This window comes from Cavia porcellus, unplaced genomic scaffold (assembly GCF_034190915.1).
Source record: "Cavia porcellus strain 051 isolate PalLab524CR breed Dunkin Hartley unplaced genomic scaffold, mCavPor4.1 scaffold_3, whole genome shotgun sequence".
NCBI classification, from domain to species: Eukaryota; Metazoa; Chordata; class Mammalia; order Rodentia; family Caviidae; genus Cavia; species Cavia porcellus.
The window spans coordinates 37,791,651-37,811,265 of record NW_026947486.1 but is presented as its reverse complement, the minus strand read 5'-3'; the positions used below and the strand labels follow the sequence as shown (position 1 = coordinate 37,811,265).

At 36.9% G+C, this 19,615-nt stretch overlaps 1 protein-coding gene across 1 annotated transcript in view; it reads left to right on the top strand.

The window, feature by feature from the left end:
- The first annotated feature begins 4,793 nt into the window (after nt 1-4,793).
- Nucleotides 4,794-19,615, top strand: part of LOC134475457 (endogenous retrovirus group K member 7 Gag polyprotein-like) — a 35,120-nt gene continuing 20,298 nt past the window's right edge. Inside the window, exon 1 of the mRNA XM_063246042.1 lies at nt 4,794-18,932. The gene's annotated coding sequence lies outside the window, so the exon portion shown is untranslated. The remainder of the gene's footprint in view (nt 18,933-19,615) is intronic.

Here is a 19,615-nt window from a genome sequence, read left to right as displayed (position 1 = left end):
TTGTATTTCTTAGTGTCTAAGATATGCTGGGTATTGTGCAGAAGTCATACAACATGGTCAATGCCTTTTTTATTGAGACTTGATCTCACTATGTGGTTTAGTCTGGCCTGGAACTCACTATGTAGCCCACGCTGGCCTGGAACTCACTATGTAGCCCACGCTGGCCTTGAACTCACAGTGGTCCTCCTGCCTCAGCCTCCTGAGTGCTAGGATTACAAGCATGTGTTACCATGCCTGGCCATGGTCAGTATCTTGAGGTGATATATTTTGCATATAAATTTAAAAAAGTATCCTGTCTGTTGCAATATTTATCCTTTCTTGCAACTTGCAACTGACTTTGTGACAGAGATAATGTATCTATATGCAGGAAGTAGCCATATGTACAATATCTGTGGTTTGGGCCAGATTTCACAGATTCAGTTTTTAAGTTTGTGGGTTTTTGGGGTAGAATATGTTTATATTATATATGTGTGTATGTATATGTAATATATGTACATATGCACACATAGGCAAGTACTCATCCTCTGGCACACCCCCATTCCACCAACAAGCACTATTTCTTTCAGAGGCTTTTTACGTTAATTGACACTTTATTATCTTTCACATATTGTAGATTTGATTTAGGAAGAAAGGTAGGTGAACCGTGAGAACTTTTGGTAGATTGATATTTTCATCTGACCAATGCATTCTCAAGTAATTTTCTGATTCAAGTGAGTTCTGGTAAGGACTGGAATGAGGGGATATAGTAGTCTTATAATTTGAAAAGTTAGTTCTAATGTAGTTCAAAACGGAAAGAAGTTATAGAAGATGATGTGTTCAAAACATGAGGAAATTAAGGTAACTTCAGAGTTTGGTTCTAAATAGAAGAGTGGGAGCCTAGTTAAGGTTAAGAGATTTTTTTTCACTTATATGTATTTTTTATTTTAAAGAGAATAAAACAAAAGAAAACAAAATAAATTAGAACATAACAATGCAAGCAACACACGACTTCACAAGACAACAGGATTATCAACAGTGGCTACCTTTATGTCTCTTGTTTTCTTCTAAATAGTTGACCATACCTTCACACACAATAATATCAAGCATAACAAAATAGTATAAAACCACTCAAAAGAATGAAAGCATTACACTATTTCAAAACCAGATAACAGGAAATGAACAATGGCTGCTATAATATCTTACTTTCCTCAAAAAAGTTGTCTATACTATCATGCATAATAACATCAAATAAAGCAACTGTATAGAACCAATCAAAACAGAAGAACAGAAGCATGATTAGACTTCAAAACGAAGATGATAGGAAATCAGCAATGGCCACCATAATGTCTCGAAGAAGGTTAAGAGATTTTTGGTGGTTGAAGAATGAAATGATTAAAAATATCTGAGAGGATGGAAGAATAGTCATTTGGATCTGATAAAGGGAGAGTAAAGAGGTATAACTTTTTATAGGCAGCAGTATTAGAGAATGAACTGGTGAGTAACTAGAAAAAAACAGCTGTAAAATAAAGTTTTAAAATCTTGGGCATATGATATTAATTTTTATCTGATAAAAATCCATTGTATTTTAAGGATAAAATTAGAAGAAAAAAATACAACAAAATTTCAAAACGTCAATCAGGGGCAACAATGGTACATACATTGAACATTGTCATCCCTAAATCATTCACCCACAGCACAAGACATCTGCATTCAGTTGTCTGAACACCAGCACAAGTCTTTCTCTTCAGTGAACTCAGAGAAATCAACTATCTTATTATTTTTATATACATATACATGCACATACGTGTTTTTCAGGTTCTCACACTAATGCCAACAATATGATGATTACATATGTGTGTCTTACCTCACTAATGAGTATGTTCTCAAGATGCATCCATTTACCTGTAAAAGTCTCCAGTTTATCCTTTATGGCTGAGTAGTAGTCTGTTGCATAGAAATACCACATCTTTATTTATCCATTCCTCAGTTGATGGGCATCTAGGTTGTTCAAGATCTGGCTATTACAAACTGTGCTGCTATAAATATGGATGTACATACATGACTGTGGTATGCCGTTTTTAATTCTTTTGGGAAGATACCCCAAAGGGGAATACCTGAGTCAAATAGGACCTCTAGTCATTGTTTTTCTGAGGAATCTCCACATTGATTTCTGTAGTGGTTGCACCAGTCTGCATTCCCACCAACAATGGAGATGGGTTCCTTTTCCCCCACAGCCTCTCCAGCATTTGTTATTGCTTGATTTCTTGATAATAGTCATTTTTTCTTTGATGAAATGGAATCTCAGTGTTGTTTTAATTTGCATCTCGAATGATACTGAACATTTTTTCACATATTTATTTGCTGTTTGTATTTCTTTATCTGAGAAATAAGTATTCATCTCAGATGCCCATTTTTGGATTGGGTCTTTAAATCTGGGATGACTGATTTTTTCTTTGAGTTCTTTATGTGTTCTTGATAGTAGTCCTTTGAGGAACAGCTAGAAAATATTTTCTCCCATGTTGTGTATTGTCTTCACTCTGTTGGTGGTTTCTCTTGCTGTGCAAAAGCTTTTTAGTAGAATGAGATCCCACTTGTGGATTGTTTGTGATAGTTTCTGAGCAATCAGGGTTTTGCTCATAAAGTCTTTGCCTATATTAGTGTCTTCAAGAGTTTTGCCTACTCTATCTTTCAGCAGATGCAATATTTCTGTTTTAATATTAAGATCTTTGGTCCATCCTGATTTTAGCTTAGTACATGGTGAAAGATAGGGGTCTGATTTTAATCTTTGGCATGTGTAGAGCTAGTTTTTCCAGTTCCATTTATTAGAGAGGCTATCTTTCTTCCAGTGAATGTGTTTGACACCTTTGTCTAAGATAAGGTGGCTTGGGGGCTGGTGATTTAGCTCAGCGGCATAAGCGCCTGCCTTGCAAGCAGGCGGTCGTGAGTTTGATCCCTTGTACCGATAAAAAGGAAAGAGACAAAAAAAAAAAAAAGATAAGGTGGCTTAGTGTGTCTGCAATTGTTTTTGCATCTTTTAACTGTTCCATTGATCTTTGGGTCTGATTTTTTTTACCAGTTCTGTACTGTTTTTATCATAGTAGATTTCTAGTATAATTTCAAGTCAGGGATTGTGATGTCCCCAGTCTTGTCTTTGTTGTCCAGGATTGCTTTTGCTATCCTAGGTCTCTTCTATTCCAGATGAATTTTAGGATTGTTTTCTTTAATTCTGTGAGAGATACTATTGGAATTTTCATTGGGATTACATTGAATCTGTATAACATTTTTTGGAATTATGGCCATTTTCACTATATTGGTTCTTCCTATCCAAGAGCATGGGATATCTTTTCATTTTCTAATATCCTCTTCAGTCTCCTTTTTCAAAGTACTGTAGTTTTCAATGTAGAAGTCTTTTGCCTCCTTTGTTATATTGATTCCTAGGTATTTCTTTTTTTTTTTCTTTTGTTACCAGGGATCAAACTCACAATCTTACGCTTGCCAGGCTGGCACTTATGCCACTGAGCTAAATCTTTGGCCTGGTATTTCATTTTTTTGGATGCTGTTATAAAAGGTATTGTTTCCTTGATTTCTCTGTCAGTGAGTTTGTTATTCGTGTACAGGAAGGCTATTGATTTTTGAGTGTTGACTTTGTAACCAGCTACGTTATTGAATTTGCTTATTAAATGTAGCAGTGTTTTGGTGGAGTTTTTGGGGTCTTCTAAGTTGAGTATCATGTCATCTGCAAATAACAATAGTTTAACTTCTTTCTTTCCTATCTTTATTCCTTTCATTTCTTTCTCTTGTCTAGTTGCTCCAGCTAATGTTTCCAGGACTATGTTGAGTAAGAGTGGAGACAGTGGGCATCCTTGTCTTGTTCCTGATTTTAGAGTGAAAGCTTTCAGGTTTTGTAAAGAGTTTGAGAAGTAGTGGTGTTAGGTCTTCTCTAAATTTCATATAGAATTGAGCAATGAATCTGTCAGGACCTGGGCTTTTCTTTATTGACAGGTTTTTAATTGCATCTTTAATTTCATTTTATCAATATTGGGTTATTTAGGATTTTTACATCTTCTTGATTCGGCTTTGGTAATTCATATGTATCTTTCCATTTCTTCTGTATTTTCCATCTTGTTAGAATACAAGTTTTTAAAGGAGTTATAGATGATTTTTTGGATTTCTGCAAGGGTCTGTTGTGATTTTGCCCTTTTCATTCTAATTGTGTGGATTTGAGTATTTTCTTTCCTTTTTTGGATAAGTTTGGTTAAGGGTTTTTCAATTTTATTTAATCTTTCAGAGAACCAACTCTTTGATTCATTGATTCTTTGTATTGTTTTTTAGACTCTAGTGTGTTAATTTCTGCTATGATCTTCATATTTTCATCGTTTGTACAAGTTTTTGGTTTAGCCTGCTCTTCATTTTCTAGAAGTTTGAGGTTCAACATTAAGTTTATATGTGCTTGCTCTTCTCCTGATATGGGTATTTGCTCTATAAATTTCCCTCTTAAGACTGTTTTCATTGTGTCCCACAAGTCCTGATATGTTGTACTGACGTTATCATTCAACTATAAAAGCAATCTAATTTCTTTAATTTCATCTGTGACCCATAGGTTGTTCAGTAGGGTGCTATTTAAGTTCCATGTATTTACGAATTTCTTGTGGTTTCCTTTGGCATGGATTTCCAATTTCATTGCACTGTGGTCTGATAGTATGCATGGGGTAATATCAATTCCTTTGCATTTACTTAAGGATGTTCTATGAGCCAATACATGGTATGTGTGTATATATATATATATATATATATATATATATTTTTTTTTTTTTTTTTTTTTTTTTTTTTTGGTACTGGGAATCAAATTCATGACCTCTCTTGTCAGACAAGGTATATGGTCTGTTTTGGAGAATGTCCTGTGTGCAGCTGAGAAGAATGTATATTCTGATGTTTTGGGGTGGAACACTGTTTAGACATCCACTAAGTTCATTTGCTCAAAAGTTTGATATAATTGTAATATATCATTATCCATTTTTTGTCTAGTTGATCCTTTATTTTGTGACAGTGGGGTGTTTGAGAATTCCCAATACACTTGTATTATGGCTTGATTTTTCACATCCATTAATAATTATTATATTATTAATATATTATATATAATATATAGTTTGGTGTGCTGGTATTTGTTGCATATATATTTATGATTGTTATCTCTTGGATTGCTCCCTTTGCAAGGATATAGTGACCTTCTTTATCTCTCTTAATCAGTCTCGGCTTGAAATTCACTTTGTCTGCAAATAGAATATTTTCCCCTGCTTTTTTCTGGGTTCCTGTTGCATGGAGTATTGTTTTCCATTCTTTGACTTTTAGTCTATGAATTTCTGTTTGAATTAAATGTGTTTGTGGTATGAAGCATATTGTTGGATCTTGCTTCTTGACTCTTTCTGGTAGTCTGCATCTTTTGATTCGTGAATTGAGACCCTTACTATTTTTTTTTTGTCTTTTTTCCTTTTTATTGGTACCGGGGATTGAACTCACGACTGCCTGCTTCCAAAGCAGATGCTTATGCTGCTGAGCTAAATCCCCAGCCCCTGAGACCCTTACTATTGATGGTTAAAACTAATATGTATTGACTTATCCTTGTCATGTTATTTTCCTGTTGTTGGGTCCCTCAATTTCCCCCTCTAATTGTTTGCTTTTCCTGGTGGATCCCCTCTGTTGGGGTTCATGGAGCTGTAGTCCTTATTATCTCTTTGTAGAATGTCTTTCAGGACATTTTGGAGTGGTGGTTTGGTGGTCATAAATTTCCTCAGATGTTCTTTGTCATGGAAGTATCTTATTTCTCCGTCAATTTTGAAAGATAATTTTGTGTGGTACATTAATCTGGGTTGAAAGTTGTTGTCCTTTAGAACTTGGAGTACTTTACTTCAAGCTCTTTTTGACTTGAGAGTTTGTGCTGAGAAGTCAGCTGGGCTTTCCTTTGTAGGTGATACTTTTCTCTAACAGCTTTTAGGATTCTATTTTTGTGAGAATATCTGGAGTCTTGACTATGATATGTCTGGCTATAGATTGTTTTTGAACATTGCTAATTGGAGTTCTATATGTCTCACTTATTTGTATGTCAAATTCTTTTTCTCTACCAGAAAGTTTTCCAACATGATGTCTATGAACATTTTTTAATGTCATTTGTGGTATCTCCTGTTGTTAATTGACTCAAATTAAGTTTTTTTGGTACTAGGAATCAAGCTTATGACCCTGTGCCTGCCAGGCAGGCTGTGTGACACTTAGCTATATCCCTGGCCCAATTTAAGTTAATCTTAAGTTTCTTTTTTGTATCATCTAGCAGCTGCTGGATTGATTTCTCATGGTGTGTGCTAGTTTTGAGAAATCTTTCTTTTCCTGGTCACTAACTGCAAGCCTGTCTGTCTTCAGTATCTGAGACCCTGTCCTCACATTGTCCTAATCAGCTTCAAATACTTTCTTTCTTTTTTTTTTTTTAATCGGTACCAAGGATTGAACTCACGACTGCGTGCTTGCAAGGCAGGCGCTTATGCCACTGAGCTAAATCCCCAGCCCCTACTTCAAATACTTTCAATGGAGTTTTTATTTTCCTGGATATTTGCTTGAATTTGTGTTCTGGGTTCCATTTGTTTCCTAAGTTGTGCTTCCATAATTTTCTTATTCTCATCTATTTTTTTGTCTGTGTCTTCTCTAATGTCGCAAAGAGTAGTGTGTATTTTGGCAATCTCTGTAGTTATCTCAGAGGTTATTTCTGATATTTTTTGCAGAGCCTCATTCAGTTGCTTTGTTGTTTCTACTTCAGAGAGACCTGGTCACTGGCTTTCACATTGTTCCACCTCATAGCCCTGTGGATTTGCCTTTGATGAACTGAATGTCCGGGGTTGCATCTTGTTTACGTATCTTCTCATTTCTTTTCTTTTATTAGTTTAATTTCCGGGGTGATGCTTGTCAGTTGCCTATGGTGGGTTGCTTTACTGGTAGTATTTAGGACTCTTATGTGATGATTACTTCTCCGAGGTATCTTCTAGGTGTAGCTGGTTTTTGGGTTTTGGGTCTGTTGGAAGTTTTTACCTCCTTAGTTTGTTGTAGATGAGAAGTTGTCGCTCATTTGGCCTAGTCCCTGGTTCTTTGGCACTATGTCACCATATTTTCTGTAACCCTTAGTTAATCTCAGTTGTGAATTATCAGGACCAACAGCTGTTTAGAACAATTATGTCAGTTTTGGCTGTAGTGGTACCAGTAGCAACCAACATAGCCTAGAAAAAACAAACTAATCTAACCCTTAATTTACAACTTTTAGCCATGTGAACTAGATTTGTGATTATATAACAAAATGTAAAACAGGTAGTCACTTATGCCACTGATCTAAATCCCTGTATCCTAACAAAATGTAAAACCAGATAATTATATGCAGTATAGAAGTCTATGATGTGCCAGTTTTGACCTCGAGGGTTAAACTTTAAAATGGATTATGGACAAAGTGTAGAAGTGGAAGAAGAGAAGGAGATTAGAAGTAAAGTTGGAAAACAAAGGTGGATCATGCCAATTTGGGGAAACTGGTGCAGAAGACTGAAGGAAAAGAGATGGAATAGATAAAAGTAAGAACAGAACAGTACCACACCCACAAAGTGGTTAAGAACCGCATTTGCACTCATATATAACCAATGAAGGAAAAAGAGAAAAAAAAATGAAAAAGAAAAACAGTCCACTTCCAGGATTCACTCTGGTTTTGCTAGCAGACAGCCTGTGGAGACAGAGTCCCAAATTGTGCCTCTCTATCCCAGCAAAGCAGCAATTGCTTTATGGCAAAATAGTAGATGACCTTAGCAGGCCTTCCCTGAGACCAGACTCATTGGATTTGCTGCAGTCCAAGAAATTTCCACTGGTCTGCACCCAGCTAGGAGCTGCTAGAGGAAGCTGGCAGCAGTTCTGGATTCTGGGCTTATCTGACCTGACTCCAAAATGGCTCCCAGGTAATTGCCCTCTCCCATGGGAGGAGTGAGTCCTCTGCACTCAGTGCAAGCCAGTGCAGTTCTCCATGTCTGCCATTCCCTTCCATTGCTGCATCTTTCTACAGAGGCCTCCAGGATCACCAGCAGTCCCAGTCACTGTGACAGTGCATCCACAGATTGCAACAACTCCTCTTGTGCAGTGAGTCCTGTCTCAGGGCAACGGCACTGCTGGCTACCATTTTCTTCGTTTTTGAAGTTTTACTTTTCACTCTCTCTGTGGGCTTCAATTCACACTTCATATTCTTTCTGGGTCCAGGGGACCCACTTCCTTCCATCTTGTCTTATTCACGATTTTGTAGACCGGTGTCTGAGTGGTGACTGTCAGAGAGGCTGTTTTCTCTGCTACTTACTGCTCCTCCATCTTTGACATTAGTTTAAAAAGTGTTATTTAATAGTATTGTGTGTTCCCAGCCTTTTGCTAAAAACTGGGTTGGGAGTGGAATGGGGTGGTGGTTGTGGTACAAGTAAAATATGATCAGATTTCTTCATAGACCTTAGACTTTAGTTCAAGAGATTTCTGTATTGTATAAAACAATAAAATGTTGGAGACAAAGTAAGATGACAGGTTCAGGCACATCTGGTTAACAGTCCAGTATTCCTTGTTCTGTTTTTTAGTTTTTTTCTTTTTTCTGTACCAGAAATTGAACTCACAACCTCATGCTTGCCAGGCAGATGCTTATCCACTGAGCTTAATCTCTGGTCCCCTTTGCTTTTTTCCCTGTTTTAAATATCAAGCCAGTTAAATTTTCTCTTTAGAGTCAAATTGGTGATTTTAGCATGCTAACCAGATCCTACAATAGCCCTAAATCCAAGCCCTCTTACCCATGAATACTGAAGTAAAGCATCATTTTCTAAGAAATTTAAGTTTTCCCATGTTTCTTGGTGTTGACTACTTTTGAATTCTCTTCTCCACAGCATAGAAAGGGCTCAACCTTACAGTCGGATCTGGGAGACAGAGGTCAACAACAAATTTTCAACATAGCTAGAACTAAAAGGAATCTAAAGCTTCATTTTCCAAAGGTGCCTTATCTACCCTTTGACCCACTCTTTGAGATGGAGTTGACCTAGTAAACTGGGAGAGGTGAATAACATTCAGGATTCTTTGGATTTTTTATTTGATAGGTATTCCAGGTAAGACACATCTGTGTTGAAACACATGCTGTAATTTTACTTAAGTAAAATTACTTTCTGCAGTGGAAATGCAGACTTAAGTGGTCACTGAATTGGACTTCTTTCATATTCTTGAGAACATGGCTTTTCTTAGATACAGTAACAGTTCTAATTGTTCTTCATTTGGATCATGTTTTAACCCTTTTATTTTTATTATAAAATCTCTCTAAGGTCCTTCCATATGCCTAAGTCATGGAGTCTAAAACTGAATTATCACTTTAGTTAAAACGTACATGTTATGTGGGTGTTATTTAATTTATATATCATAGTATTCATGTTTACTTTTTTATCTTTAATTTTTTTTGGTTTTTGAGACAGAATCTTACTGTGTAGTTCACCCTGACCTTGAACACACTATGTAACCCAGGTTGTCTCCAAACTCACAGCAATCCTCCTGTCTCAGTCTTTAAGCTTACTTTTAAAATACAAACTCTTTTTGACTAAATTAGGTTGTGGTTCTCTGCTATTTCCTTCCTCACCAACTACCACCCTTTATTCCTTTTTTAAAAAATTAAAAAAAATATTTAAAGACTAAACAAAACAGAAAATGAGCAGAACTAATACATACATTCAGAGGAAAAAATAAAAAGAAATCACTAGTTAATGTTTACATAATGTCCTTTTACAAATAGTTGTTCAAGATACAAAAGTGGAACATATAAAGTGAGAATTCAAACAGCGAGATGGCAAACAGTTCTGTTCAACTATCCATCAAAAACTTGGTAATATGGTTATAAAGCCTATACACTTAAACATACATGCAGTTATCCATATCTTCATTTATGTTGAGATAGAAGAAACCCAAGCAGTCTAATATCACTCTGAACAAAGAATAGTACTATTTCTGGGTGTTACATTATGACCCTCCAGGATCAGCACTGGGTACTTTAGTGTTTCTTTCTTCAAAGTATCTGTTCATTTCATCATGTGTCATAAGATCAGTTCTCATAAACTGTTTATAAATTCTACACATGCATGAGTCTTAACATGTATTGTTATCCTTTCTATATTGGAGAAACAAATCAAAGCAAGACAAAACAAAACATATTCCTATAAACACATGAAACGAAAAAGACATATAAGACGGTTGTACAAGGAGTTCTACCATAGTTCCTGTGTTATCTCTTGTTATCTTCAATAGAATTGGCTATATCATCAGACATAGTATAATTGAATATATCAGTATGTAACAATATTAATAAAAACAGAACTTTGTATATAGTATAAAACTTCAAAGGCAGGCAGTTATTTAACCAGAATGTGTATTGTAGAGTCTTGTCATCTTCAGTGTAGTTGCCTATACTCTCAGACTTGATACTATCAATCACCAGTTTTGAATAAAATCAGCAATCAAACAAACTAGATTTAACTAAGATCAGTCATGATAAAACAGTACAAGTCATACAGGGCTCTAGATTAAGGTAATATGAAATTAAAGATGATTAGTGTGCTATATCCTGATGTTTTTGGGATAGCTGTCTGTGCCCTTGAATCTAATGCAAGTAGACAACTGGGACAGAATAAAATCTATCAAAAAAAGAATAAAATCTATCTAAGCAGAGTGGTACGAGTAATGTGGGTTTTAAATCCTGATACACTATTAACAATATTTTCTGCCATCTTTTTTAAGACTCTCCCTCCCCTTTCACTTCCCCAGGGTACACTGTGCATTTTTGGGTCTGACCAAGACCCTTGGTTTTAAATTGGTGGGGGGCAACCTGCTATTTACGTAAGTGATTCCGAACCTTGTCTCTCCTGGACTTGATCTCTAATTGTGTTCCTTTACCTATTAAAGCCTGTCTTTTTACCCTATCCACAAATATTGGTCTAGTTGCCCCTATTACTCTCTGGTTCTCTGTCACATAGAGCATTGTTTTCTCATATTTGATTTTCAGTCCATGTACTCTTTTTCATGTTAATTAAATTTCCTATAAATATCATCTTGGTGGACCCTGCCTCCTGATCTGCTCCACATGTGATTCTTTTTTTTTAATTTAGTGTATCAAGGCCACCTATATTAGAGATTATAACCAACCTTCTCTGCCTCATTTCTCTTATGCTCTTTTTTTTGTCATCAGTTGTCTGCTTATCTTCTTCATTCTGTTTTCTGCTCCAGTCATTGAGGCTTCTCTTCCACTGTTCCTGGAATCTTAGTACTTTTCTCTCTCAGTAGAATGCCCTGCAATATTCTTTGTAGAGTTGGGTTGGTGATTGTGAAGTTCCCAAGTTCCTCTTTGTCTTGGAAGCATCTTTGTTTCTCCATTAATTTCTAGAGACAGTTTAGCAGGGTATATCAATTTGGGTTAGAGGTTATTTTCTTTCAGGGCTTGGAATATTTTACTCCGGGTTCTTCTTGACTTGATGCTTTGTGTCGAGAACTATGCCGTTATTCTGATGGGCCTTCCTTTATAGGTGATCTGTTTCTTGTCTTTAACAGCTTTTAATATTGTGTTCTTATATTGAATTTCTGGGATCTTGATTATTATATGCCTGGATGTAGCTCTGTTTTGGTTGTAGGTGGCTGGAGTTCTGTATGCCTCGTACATCAGAATATCATTTCCTTTCCCTATGTTTGGGAAGTTTTCCTTAATTATTTCTGTGAGTAGCCTTTGAAGCTCCTTTGTTTGTGCCCCTGCTTCTTCATTCACATTCTTTATTGTCAAGTTGTAGATCTTCTTGTCGTCTTCTAGCCTTTGTATTGTTACTGCTTGTTCCTTGTTATTTTTAAAAAGCTTTTCCTTTCATAATCCCACATTGCAAAACTGTCCTCCAGCTTGGATAATCTATCCTTAGTTTCTTTCATGCAGGTTTGGCATCTTTCCATAGAGTTTTAAATTTCCTGGTAATCTCTTTGAATCTGCTTCATGTGTTCTATATTTTGTTTATATTCTTCACCAAATGGTTCTCTCCTTTGTTTGAGTTCTTCCCTTCTTCTGTTTGTGTCTGTTTGAGGGGTGCTTAGCATCTCTTTTATTAATCTTCTTATATCTTGCTTTACTTGACTAAATATTTCACTTTTGAACTCATCTATGAGGTCCCGAAGATATCTCTTTATGTCCACTGGTGCTGTGTCTGATATTGCTTGTTTGCTGTTCTCATTCTCCTTTGTATTTACCTGTCCTGGGTCAGTGTTCTCAGGGTTGGGACCTGGGGACTTTTTTGTTGTTGCTTCCTCTTCCTATCTTTTTTGTTTCTTCCAGGAGTCCCCAGTTTCTTTCTTTGTTGGTTATAATTCTGAAGCATGCTAGCTAGGTAACCCTTCCCACTGCAGTGTGCTAATGAGTTTCAGACAGGGGCAGTGTATGCTGGCCCCTCCCCTCTGGATCAGTCAAGCTGCTGAGGCCTGCACTGTATTACTATGTGCCCCTTCCCCTCTCGGTTAGTCAAACTTCTGAGGCTTCACTGCATTAGTGTGTGCCACCACCGTACGGAATTGATTCTGGATAACCTAATGGGTCTCAGCCAGGTCGTGTGACCCAGGCCTAGCTCACTGCAGCAATCCTGTTCAGGAAGGGAACAACTGACTGAAGTCACTGCTGCCCCTTGTACTTGCCAGTCCTGTCCAGTCCCAGAATGCCATCCGCCTGAGACACCTTCTCTGTGGAATGGCTCCAGTCCCATCACTCACCACAGGTTGATGCAGGCTCCCTGCCAGCTCAGCTCTTCATTTGGCTGAACCCCCGACCTCAGTGTGACTGCCCCTCAAGTGAGTCAAAGTGGTGGGACCTCAGATGGCTCAGCAAATTGCCTGCTGCGGCGGGAGCACTGAATCTTTAGCAGTTCCAATAATAGCACCAGGACTGTATGTTTGATTGGTTCTTCTCATCTTGGTTTCTTCTTGGGGTGAGATAATTCATCTCCCTCTTTTTGGGGCTCCCCAATGCTGTATTATATTGAATTCTAAGTTGACTATGTCAGGGAGCCTCTGTAGCCAGCTGTTATCTATCTGCCATCTTTGCTCTACCGCCATTCCTTTTTTTCTTATGCAAAATTTTTTTTCAATTCAATTTAATTCAATTCATTTTGGGATGAAGGTTTCCCTGTGTTGCCAGGCTGGCCTCAAATATGTAATCCTTCTACCTCAGCCTCCCAAGTAGCCAGGATTATAGATGTATGCTTTCTGCATCCAGCTTAATTTACGTTTATTTTGTCTTGCTGCTCTGTTTGTTTGCATCTATCTAGTCTGTCTGTGCTTTCAAAGGTGAGAGAATTCATTCCTTAGAAACAGAAAAAATAGGGGATAATTATCCGTATCACAAAAGCGTTCTTGAAATCAGTACAAGCTCCCTTTAAATAGGTGATTGCTGTGGTGATTTTAAGGTGTATATAGGTCATCAATTACTTGATCTAGAGAAATTGAAGGTACGGGGTTAAAAGGCACTGCCCATTGTAAATCGTTTAGAATTAAGGAGAAAACTAGTTTTCCAAAAGTAAAATGCAGTTAGATTCCCAGAAATTTTATGTACTTTCACAAAAATGTTATTATTATACCTGATTTTTGGTGCTGGGACTGAAACTAGGGCCTTTGCACTAGCCTACATTCCCTGCCCTTTTTATTTTTATTTTGAGATTGTTATAGTATTCTGGTGCAATAGAGAAGCAAAAAGTACAAAATGAACAGGTTTATTGAGGGTGTAGAAAGGAGCAAATAACCCATGGTGGTTGGGCTGTCTCCTTTGACCAGATATAGAGAGGCAGAGGGTTATATGACCTCTGATCAGAAGTGGCACATGGGGCGGATATTGATGATATGTGAGGAACCCATGGGAATTCTCTGTGCAGGCAAGCAAGAAGGGGTGTTGCAATTAGGGCTGAAGAAGAAGCAGGAAGTGGTAAGTGTTACCACTTTGGCCTTCTGCCACTTTAGATCACCTCCATAATTGTACAGTAATTTATACTAGGGCAAGAACCTTTCAGAGATCAGGTGCATACATTTTGGTATGGCCATAGATGCCTGCTGTATTTTGAGACAGGATCTTACTAAGTTACCCAATCTTAGCCTTCCTCAGTCTGCAGAGTGCTGAGGTTACAGGTATGCTCCACCACATCTGGCTCCTGCTTTTTTCTTTTTTTCCTCCTCTTCCTCTTTTTCTTTTTCTTCTTTCTCCTCCTCCTCCCCCTCCTCTCTCTCCTTCTCCCCCTCACCCCCCCCCTTCTTCTTCCTCTTTCTCTTCATCTTTCTGAGATAGGATCTTGCTATGCACTTCAGGCTAACCTTGAACTCACTTTGTAGTTCATGCTGGCCTTGGAACTTGCAGTAATCCTCCTGCCTCAGCCTCCTGAGTGCTGGGATTACAGGGATGTACCATCATGCTTTTCTAAACAAGGCAACTTTTCATTTAACATCTGCACTAATGGAGGCATATACGTTTTAAATTTTTGATGTATTTTTAAAAGTTTAAATATAGGAGTAGCTAATATTTATAAGCTGAAAAATACCTTATGTCATAACTGAAGATTTGGGAAGATCTGAAAGGAAGTATTTGAGGCTGGAATAGAAATCTGACTTCTGTAGTTGGCTATACGATCTTAAGCAAACTCATTTACCACTTCAGCCCTGTTTGTGCAAATATAAAATGAAATTTGATTAAATGGTCTCTGAGGTATTTTTTTCTTGATGCTGGGGATTGAATCTAGAGGCTTATGCATACCATGCACATACTTTTATCACTGAACTATATCCATGCCTATAATCCCAGTGCTCTGAAAGGCTGAAGCAGGAGGATTGCAAATTTGAGCCAAACTTGGGAAATTTAGAGATTTAGTGGCCGGATCATGACTGAAAATAAAAAAACAAAAAATGACTGGGGATGTAGTTCAGTGCAAGGGTCCTAGGCTCAATTCCCATTACTGAACCACCCCCAAGCTCTGATTTTTTGATTGCCATCCTTGCCTAGGAGTTCAATAAACCCTGGGAGTGATACTATACAAAAAGTGAAAACTTTTTTTTTGCTGAATATCATAGAGTTTTATGTAGCATAGTTTTCTCTTCCAGAAGTGAATGACTCTTCATTTACCCTGTTTGCATTTTGTTTGCTCACATCCCATTGTATCCAGTCATGAGTGCCCCCACTGAAACTGTTAATTGGCTTTACACAATTGCCCTAAATTTATCTTTGGTTTTTTAGCTGAAGTTTTTCAACAGTCACCTTTTACCTATATAGGGTTATTCATATTTAAAATATATATAATTATAACTTCATGATCTGATTATAAATGTGCTTATTTTGTTAAAATGTTTTATTGTGATAAAATTTTAAAAATAAAAGCTGACAAAATTCAAACAACAAATATGTAAAGTAAAAAATGAAAAATTTCTTAATCTTTCTTCTTATTCCCATTCATTAAAAGTAGCTTTTAATTTAGTATGTCTTCTGAGACCTTTTTCTGTGTGTGTATACATTTATTACTCACATATATGTATAGGAATACCCACACACTTATATATAGTTTTAAAAAATAAAATGTGTTATTACATGTTGTTGTATTTTACAACTTTTCACTGTGCAACATATTATGTACTTCCTCTTGCATTAACACAAGGATATTTACTTCATTTAAAAATGGCTGTATAATGTATTATGTTATGCTATGCTATGCTATTCTATGTTGTTATTTTATGTTATGTTATTGTTTGAGACAGTGTCTCCCTGTGTAGTCCAGGATAGTCTTGGACTCTGTGGTGATCTTCCTCCTTCAGCCTCCTGAGTGCTGGGATGACAGGCATGCACCACCACATGTGGTTGTATAACATTTTTTTTTCAGTACTAGGAATCAAATTCAGGAACTTGCACTTACCAGGCAGGTGCTTGTGCCGCTGTGCTATATCCCCTGTATAGTAGTGTCAGAATTTAGTGAATCACTTAAGGATGGAAATACATCTTCAATCATTCACTATTATAAATAATGCTACATATAATCTTGCTTCTGTGTTTCAATTTTTGTTGTTGCACTGGGAATGGAACCCAGAGTTTAACACATGCTAGTTATGTGCTGTACCACTGAGCTATACTTCCAGCCCCTGTAGGATAAATTTTGAGAGAAGGTTATTGCTGAGTCAGAGAAGGTGTGCAATTTGTATTTTGATAGATACAGCTAAAATGCCTTATTAAAGATTATAGTTTGGGCTCCTGCTAAAAGCATGTGAGCATTTCTGTTTTCCCAGTAAAAATGGAGAAATTATTTTCCCACAAGAAGTCTTCTTGCCAAAAATGGTAAAAATTTAAGTAATTGGTAATTAGCCAAACTCTTTGATGAAAATGGTATTTCATAGTTCAAATTTACATTTGCTGGTACATTTCATTGTAATGATGCCAACTGTCAAGTTTTTAAATTTTTCCCCATACATTTTAATTTTGGTCATTTTAGTAGCAGTATCTGTTGTTGCTAGTTGAGGATCCTTAGTATTCCTGGCCATGCATAAACCATTACTCTTAATTAATGGCCCCCTAGGTTTCTTCCCATCTGACTGGGGGAAAATTAACCAATTAGTTTGGTGACAAAGCTGTATTTTCTCAGATGCTTTAATGACCAGTCCTTTTCTCAGATTGGTATTGCTTGAGGCCACGCTCAAAGTAGGATAAGGCAGTTCCACCTCCTTTTTTACTCTGACATTTCTTACTACTTTTCTTTCCTTGTTGGTTAGAATTCTTCTGAAGCACCACTGCAGTGTGCTAGTGAGTTGCAGATAGGCGCGGTGTATGCTGGCCTCTCCTCTCTGGATCCGTCAAGCTGCTGAGGCTTGCACTGTATTACTATGCACTGTCTCCACTCCGAATCAGTCAAGCTTCTTAGGCTTCTCTCCGTAGTGTGGTTAGTGTGTGCCAATGTAGGGAATTGATTTCGGATAACCTATTGGGTCTCAGGCAGTTTGCATGACCCAGGCGTAGCTCAATCCACTAATCCTGTTCAGGAAAGGAACAATTGACTGAAGTCACTGCTGTGCTTTGTACTTGCCAGTCCTGCCTGGTCCCAGAATATCATCTGCTGGAGCTCCTTTTTTGTGGAATGGCTCCACTCTTGTCACTGTTGATGCAGGCTCCCTGCCAGCTCAGTTCTCCTTTCGTCTGTCCAATCCCCGACCTTAGTGTGACTGTGCCTCCATTCCTCCTGTGATTTGAAGTGGCAATACCTTGGACAGCTTGGCAAGTCATCCACTGCACTGGGAACACTAAACCTTGAGCTGTTCCAATAATAGTACCGGGACTGTATGTTTAATTGGTTTTTCTCACCTTAGTTTCTTCTTGGGATGAGATAATTCATCTCCCTCTGTTTGGGGTTCCCCATGATGTATTATATTGAATTCTAAGTTGACTATCTCAGGGAGTCTATGTAGCCAGCTGTTGTCTATCTGCCATATTTGCTCTACTCCTCCAACACCGTTTATTAAAGAGGCTATCCTTATTCCAATGAACATGTTTAGGCCCTTTGTCAAATATCAGGTGGCTGAGTGTCTTTGTAGTTGTGCTTGCATCTTTTGATCTGTTACATTGATCCTCGGTTCTATTTCTTTGCCAGTACCATGCTGATTTTATCACTGTGGCTTTGTAGTATAGTTTTCAAGTCAGGAATTGAGATGCCTCCTGCCTTGCCTTTGTTGCCCAGAATTGCCTTTGCTATTCTAGTTTTCTTCTGTTTCCAAATGAATTTGAGGAGTGTTTTCTCTAGATCTGTGAGATATGTTACTAGTGTTTTGATTTGGATTACATTAAATATGTATAAGAGTTTATGCAGTATGGCCATTTTCACAATGTTTGTTCTTCCTAGTCAAGAGCAAGGAATATTCTTCCATTTTCTAATATCCTCTTCAATCTCCTTTTTTAGCGTAACATAATTTTCAGCATATAGGTCTTTTACATTCTTAGTTAGGTTGATTCCTAAGTATTTCATTTTCTTAGACGCTATTGTGAAGGGTGATATTTCCATAGTTTCTCTCTCGGTGAGTTTTTTGTTTGTGTACAGGAATGCTATTGATTTTAGAGCACTGACTCTGTATCCAGATACACTGCTGAATTTGTTTATTACTTCTAGTAGTCTTTTAATGGAGTTTTTTGGATCTTCTATATAAAGTATCATATCATCTGCAAATAGTGAGAATTTAACTTCTTTCTTTCCTATCTTTATTCTTTTTGTTTCTTTCTCTTGTCTGATTGCTCTGGCTAGTGTTTCTAGAACTATATTGAATAGGAGTGGTGATAGTGGACATTCTTATCTTGTTCCTGATTTTAAAGTGAAAGCTTTCAGTTTTTGTCCATTTAGTATAATGTTGGCTGTTGTTTTGTCATAGATGGCCTTTATAAGATTGAGGTAGACACCATGTATTCTGAGTTTCTGAAAAGTTTTTATCATGAACAGGTGTTGGACTTTACGGAAAGGTTTTTCTGCATCTATTGAGATGACCATGTGGTTTTTGTTTTTGGCTCTGTTGATGTGGTATATTACATTTATTGATTTGCATATGTTAAACCATCCCTGCATTTCTGGGATGAATACCACTTGGTCATGATGTATTCTCTTCTTTGTGGTTTTCTACATTCTATTGGCCAATATTTTATTGAGAGTCTTTTCATCAATGTTTATTAGTGAGACTGGCCTCTAGTTCTCCTTTTTGGCTGGGTCTTTCTCTGGTTTTTGCCTCCAGGAATGATTTAGGGATGATTGCTTCCTTTTCTATTTCATTGAAGAGTTTAAGGAGTATTGGCATCAAATCTTCTCTAAATTTCTTGTAGAATTAAGCTGTGAATCCATCAGGACCTGGACTTTTCTTTGTTGGTAAGTTTTTAATTATATTTTCAATGTCAATACCTGAAATTGGCTTATTCAAAATTGCTATATCTTCTTGGTTGAGCTTTGGTAGTTCATATGTTCTAGAAATCTGTCCATTTTTTCTGTTTTTCACTCTATGTGAGTAGAGATTTTCAAAGTAGGTATTTATGATCTTTTGAATTTCCATGGGATCTGTCATAATTTCCCCCTTTTCAGTCCTTATTGTATGAATTTGGATTTTTTTCCTTTCTTTTCTGTATAAGGTTAGCTACAGGTTTGTGAATTCTGTTTATTCTCTCTAAGAACCAGCTTTTTGATTCATTAATTCTTTGTATTTTTTTTAGTTTCAATTGCATTGATTTCTGCTCTAATCTTTACAATTTCCTCTCTTCTATGAACTTTGGGTTTAACTTGCTCTTTTTTTTCTTGAAGCTTGAGATGAAGCATTAAGTTGTTTATTTGTGCTCATTCTGTTTTCTTGATATGACAATTTATTACTATGTATTTCCCGCTTAAGACCATTTTCATTGCATCCCAAACATTACAGTATGGTGTTTCTGCATTTTCATTGAATTGTAGGTATGGCTTTATTTCTTCTTTAATTTCATCTGTAGCCCACTGGTTGTTCAGAAGATTGTTATTTAATTTCCATGTATTTATGCAGGTTTTACAATTTCTTTTGCCATTAA